General features: G+C 39.8%; 1 non-coding gene across 1 annotated transcript; it reads left to right on the top strand.

The window, feature by feature from the left end:
- The first annotated feature begins 301 nt into the window (after positions 1-301).
- Positions 302-383, top strand: trnac-aca. Its single transcript has one exon. It is a non-coding gene; the product is annotated as a tRNA-Cys (tRNA).
- Positions 384-5996: the final 5613 nt, after the last annotated feature.

The raw sequence follows: 5996 nt of genomic DNA, 5'->3' as shown, positions 1-5996 counted from the left end.
CAACACAGAGCTTTGGTATTGCTTAAACCAGCGTTTCCCAAACCTCTCCTGCAGGACCCCTTGTCCTGCATGTTTTAGATCTCTCCCTGCTCCATCACAGCTGATTCAAATGATCAGTTTGTTATTAAGCAGCTTCAGGAGTTCATAACAAGTTGTAAAGAATGTAAAGTCTGCTATTAGAATAATAGCTATTAGATGAAGCTTTAGATGGCTACCTAGCTTCAATGATTGGACCACTAATAATAACTGAAATTGGTAACGCTAAATATTTAATGTTTTACATATAATGCTATGCATACTTGGTAGTGTGGCTGAGTGGTCTAAGGCGCTGGATTACAGCTCCTGTCTCTTTGGGGGTGTGGGTTTGAATCCCACCGCTGTCAGAGCATCTGCTTACTTGTGTGGAAGTAGCTCTGGGTAAGAGCATCTTCGGAATGAAGTATTGTAACGTTGATGACACTTGTATTCCTTTTGATTCAAGTCAAAACAATACACGGGCAAAATCTCAAATGACAGTAAAAAGCCTTTTATTAATAACCATTCCAAAATGAATTAATCATCCAATCAATACTTCATAAGGTCTTCAGTAGATGTTAGCAGTTGCTTGTGCTGGTGGCTGCCTATCTGCCTCCTCTCATCCTGATGTGCGCTCTTTCACCTGGAGGGAAAGGAGGGGGAGTGAACATTCTCTCTTGGCCAAAGCAATCAATTAACAAAATACCTGATCACTTCATTCTTACCTAGTTGTCCTGTGCTGATTTCTTCTGAGAGGCAGTCTGGGGAGGGAAAGATGATTATCAGCACAAGTGATCTCAGAAGCAAACAGGGCCATACCAAAACACTCAGATAAATGTAGCAACAGAATGCATTGTGCATTGCACAGTGTACTCTTTGTGTGACTGTTACACATGGGGTGTGTGAGGTACTGTTCACTTCACTAATAAGGATCTCTGCAAAGAATGAATGGGTTTGGTGCAAATGCATACAGGAATGAAGAGTTGTGAGAATCACTGTCTGAACCTCCTCACCTGTTTCCGTTTGTGACGTTTGTTCTTTTTCTGGCTCCTCGTTTCATGACCCCCCTTCAGCCACTCTCCATCCCGGATGACCTCCTTCAGCCAGACTTCCTCCATGAACACCTTTACTTTTGCAGCAATCTCCTCTTCACGGCGACGCTGTTGATTCAGTGTCAATATCATTTTAATTGCTTTGGAGGTTTTGAAATCACTTTTCAAAAGTTAAACGGAAAAAAAAAACTATGTGAATCAAATTTTGCCGCAGTGTGTCTACTGCATGCCAAAAAGAGGAGTTTCATGAACATTCCGCCTTGCCAACTGCTCCGTGTTCTCCTCCTTATTGAAATACAAAAATTATGTGAATGTATATTGTTGCACTGACAGCAATTTACTCTCCCTGACAGGAATTCATGTAAATGTGACCAAATATGAATGGATTTCTGAAACGAAATGTGAATGGAGCTGTAACACTAAAACCACATCAAAATGTGAGGCATTATCAACAGTGTTCTTTTTATTTTATTAGGACATTTGCAAAGCGGGGAAATTCTTATGACTTGATTTATAAATTACTGCTGAAGTGAAGAATTTATGGTGCCTTCATGAAGCACCACATGTACCACATTTCATGCTATCCACTTTGCCCACAATATTCATATTCATCTGCCAGCCTACTGTCCATTTCAGAGTCTCACCCTCTGCTCCTCATTCAGGCAATACAGATTAGCCACCAGCCTCTGCGATTCCTGGAAGTTTTTTTCACATTCTTTCATCTAAAATGGAAATGCACAAGAAGCACAGTGAGTAAAGGTGCTCCCAAGATGTACGCACATAGAAAGAAATCCCACAATGCTGGACAAACCTTATTCTTGCTGCTGTACTGCGTCAGCCTTAGCTTGACTGGCTCACCTGGATCTGCAGGAGCTTTTCAGTCTTGTCCTGTTCATCTTTAATTGCCTTGATTCCCTTTTCATAAATGTCAAATTCCTCAAGTGCTTTTGACACTTTGGCTCGCCACTCGGACTCCTCGTGAGCCAGTTGTCTGAAACATAGACAGCACAGGGGTGTCAGCCTTCAACAACACAACCCAATGTTTCTCACCTCTAAAGAATCTGAACAGTTAAAAAGTATGAAGTATGAAAACGCCATCTATGGAACGCTGTATTGTCTTATCTGGAGTTATTACATTTTATCCATTACACTTATGTCTTATCCATAGGCACATCTAGTGACCATTGTACCTGTAAAATGCAACTACAGCTAAAATTATGACAACATTGAGATTCTACGCTTGATTCCCCCATTTGACATGCCACGTTTGCATGGGGCCCTTGGTTTCCTGGACAGCATCTTGCCTGACACTTACTGCTGCAGAGTGATCTCATTCTCCAGGATTATCTGGTTCATCAGTGCCGTGTTCAGGGAATCCCTCTCCTCACTTAGCTGCTCACAACGTCCCTGCAGCTCCTTGAAACATTCCTTGTTGAAATATGAAACAGTGTAAAATAAAAAGATTTTCTTTAACAGCAACTGAATGTCTCAGCCATGAATTCCATGTAAAAGTTACAATTCTGAATTTTATCCTGAAACTTAGAAGCATCTATGTCATGGTTTTAGTTGTAATTGACAATGCAGACAGTACTGTGCTGCCAGTGTAGATGCTCATGGCCAAACACCCATTTCAGCTTCTCACCTTCAGCTCCTTGTTTTGGCATGTGGTGGAACATAGCCATTTCTTTGACTCCTTAAACTTCTTGTTGTGTTCTTTGATCTGCACAAGTAAAAGAGAGCTGTTAAAGCTGTTCTCAAGATCAAAACAAACAGAGAAAAAAGCTTTGGAAACTTACCTTTTTCTTTAGGTCCAATATCTTGATGAGAGCATCATGCTTCTCCTCAATGAGCTGAGCTACTCGTTCAACAAGCTGCTTCTCTGTCACTAATAAAACAAAATTAAAATGTAACTCTGTCACACATTAAATGTGAGTTTAACACACCACAGATTTCCATCAAGAGGTTACTTAAAAATTCATCACTGACATAAAATAAATAACTGACATTAAAATAAATAATTTAACTTACATAGGTATATCCTGCTTTTAACCTGAAGAAAAAAAACAAGAGAAAAGAACCAATGATCGATACAAACTGTTTAACTGAATGCAGGGCAAAGTGGTACAGGGCAGTTGACTTAAGACTTCATGACACAATATGAAGCGAGAATTGACATTCTCTGTTTACAGTAGTAATAATAATAATAATAACAATGAAGGCTTACAGTGAGCACTTTCCTCCAGATAAAGGCCAGTATCATGAACATTTCCACTGCCACTGTGATGAACTTGGCCTTCTGGTAGAAAGTGGGGCCTGGTAGCCATTCTTCTCGAAGTGTGGCCATGAGCTGAACAACATTCCGAAAATACAATCTGAATTTCAGTTAAAAGCGACTGACTCCCTCACCCACAAAAGCAAACAGTCAATATTACAATGACCAAAGCATGTGAATATGACTCTAAACCTGAGGTGGACACCCCAGCTTCAGAAAGTAAAAGTCCTGCCACGTATTTGTTCTAGCCATTCACTAAACAAGGTGATTTCACTAATTACCTCCTCTGCCTGGCTGAAGAGTTGTGCTAATTAAATTCAGCTGCTGTAGTGCATGGGTGGAACAAATACGTGGCAGGATTTTTATTTTCTGAAGCCGGGGTGTCCACCTCTGCTCTGAACACATTGCATAACATGGACTTGTTACCAAACAAAATGCTTTGTCAAGTGTTTCTTAGAAATACTGCCATAACCTACTTCTAAGACCTTCAAGAAAAGAAAACACCTTTGTGAAAGCACTTACAGTTTGACAATACACTGCAAAATGCTCCAGAGCGCTAGCAGTTTCCACACTGTTGGATCCATCTCCACAGTCAAAGGAAATATTCACTGAATTAAGATAATGCAGAGATAGTTTTAGATATTAAACACATGACAACATCTGCACGCCACTATTGAAGAATGTCAGTGTTAAAAGCAACAGTGTACAGCAGCTACCTGTAGGTGGCTGGTCTGATACAAGGCAAATACTGGAGAGTTTCCTGTAGTCAGACAATAGACATATGTCTGAGGTCTTCTCCTCAATTTCTTCTGGGTCTTTCTGAAGTACATCACTGTTGTGCTCCAGTGGGTGTGACCCAGAGCATGGTAACACTTGAGAAAGGAAAGAATCGCACTTATTAGGTAACACTCCCTCAGAGACTTGCACTTGCCTGTACCTGTGAATATAAACTAAGAGGTGAATTTCAGTATTGCTGAGGGTAAATAAAACCACTGATGGTCCATTTGAAGACCCATTTGAAATACATCATAAAGATAAAATGGCTAATCTGCTGGTACCGCTGGTACCAAGAGATTTCTGTTCGTTTTCGGTAAATTTAGTCAACATGTAGCAACAGCGAAACAATACGGGCTAGGCTGGCTAAAATTTACAGATACAATGTTAGGTGGCATGTTCTCATTTCGACGATGCTAGCCAGTAGGCTAGTAGCTGGCCCACAACGCTACAGGAAAGCGGAATTACAAATTCAAGCGAGCTGGCCAGTGTTTGATCAGTACCATCAATGCCAGCAGGTAAACCGTCTTTTCACGCTGTTCAGTCAATAACCGTTTTGAGCCCTACAAATACACACTCCACTTTTACTCGCTGTAAAACAGGGGATACTGATCTCACGATAGCTATGGAATAGCTTCTGTAGCAAAAATACAGCTGCACTTACCTTCGTCGCCGGCAGACTGGTTGAAGTCCACCGCGAAGTGAGGTACTCTTAAATTGAATATCAATATTAAGAAGTACCAGCGCCAAATATTTGGCATGATTGCTAGTTGTTTTGCAGCAAACTTATCCTAGTTTGATAAAAGTTGAATCTAATACGATCGGAAAATCTCAGTAGGCTACTAAATGTGTCACGAAGTCAAATGATAAACAGTTGCAAGTTCATGGAAATACAAAGATCACACAAGTGCTGTTGGTTCGAATTCCGAATTATGACATAAAGGCATATGGTATTGTGACATTCTATAGTGTTACAGAGGGCTCGATGCTTACCGTAGAAACAGCGTCCATTCGTGAATAAGTGTCTGAAAGTTTGAAAAATAACTATAAATTTGACCCAAAATAAGTTTTGATCCTGGTTGCTCACTTCGAGTTACTCCCAATTACCAATAATCATAAATATAGCTACATGCTAGCGATCGGTTTGGTGTGGCCATTTGGACTGGCCCAAAAAGCGCGCTTTAACGATACAGGCAAACCGTGCATCAGACCTAAAATCTCAAGGTAAATGGACCAAAGTTGAGCGCAACACCATTATTTGTGTGTATCCGCACAATCACCTGGAAAAACAGCGAGTGGCAAAGAGTCCTCATGATGTAGGATCACGAGTCTCTCCCTCAACACCCACACACAGTGACTGACGAGTGTGCAGTGTGGGTCAAAAGAAGATATGTTTCACAACAACCATCTGGAATAAATATTTTATATTCCAATTTCTTTAAATAAATTTTAACACTGCTTTCCAGCACCCCCTTAAGATAGTGACTTCATTCATAACCAATCTTATAATAAAGGTATTAATTTTTCCTGTTCTACCAATACTAGAGTACAGGATTATTATTCACAGTGCAGTATTAGGCTGTTGCAGCCTTTCTGGGTATTAATATGTCACATGAAAAAATGTCATACGTAGAATAATTTGACCAAAAAGCTTGCATTTAAAATGTTATACAACTGTGTCACTGTATACAAGCAATCGTTTTTGAAAAGTCAAACTAAAAAGCAATGGCAAATGCCATAACTGCAAAAAGTAGTGCACCTACCACAAATCTTTAATTAATCCAATATATTAACTATATAGAAATGAATTTTAATATATAATGCAAAATTATATAGTTTTTATGGTTTTATGCAAATATTAACCAATGTTACAAGTATATTGA

Source organism: Megalops cyprinoides, chromosome 21 (genome assembly GCF_013368585.1).
Source record: "Megalops cyprinoides isolate fMegCyp1 chromosome 21, fMegCyp1.pri, whole genome shotgun sequence".
NCBI lineage: Eukaryota > Metazoa > Chordata > Actinopteri > Elopiformes > Megalopidae > Megalops > Megalops cyprinoides.
This window is presented reverse-complemented; position numbering and strand designations above follow the sequence as displayed.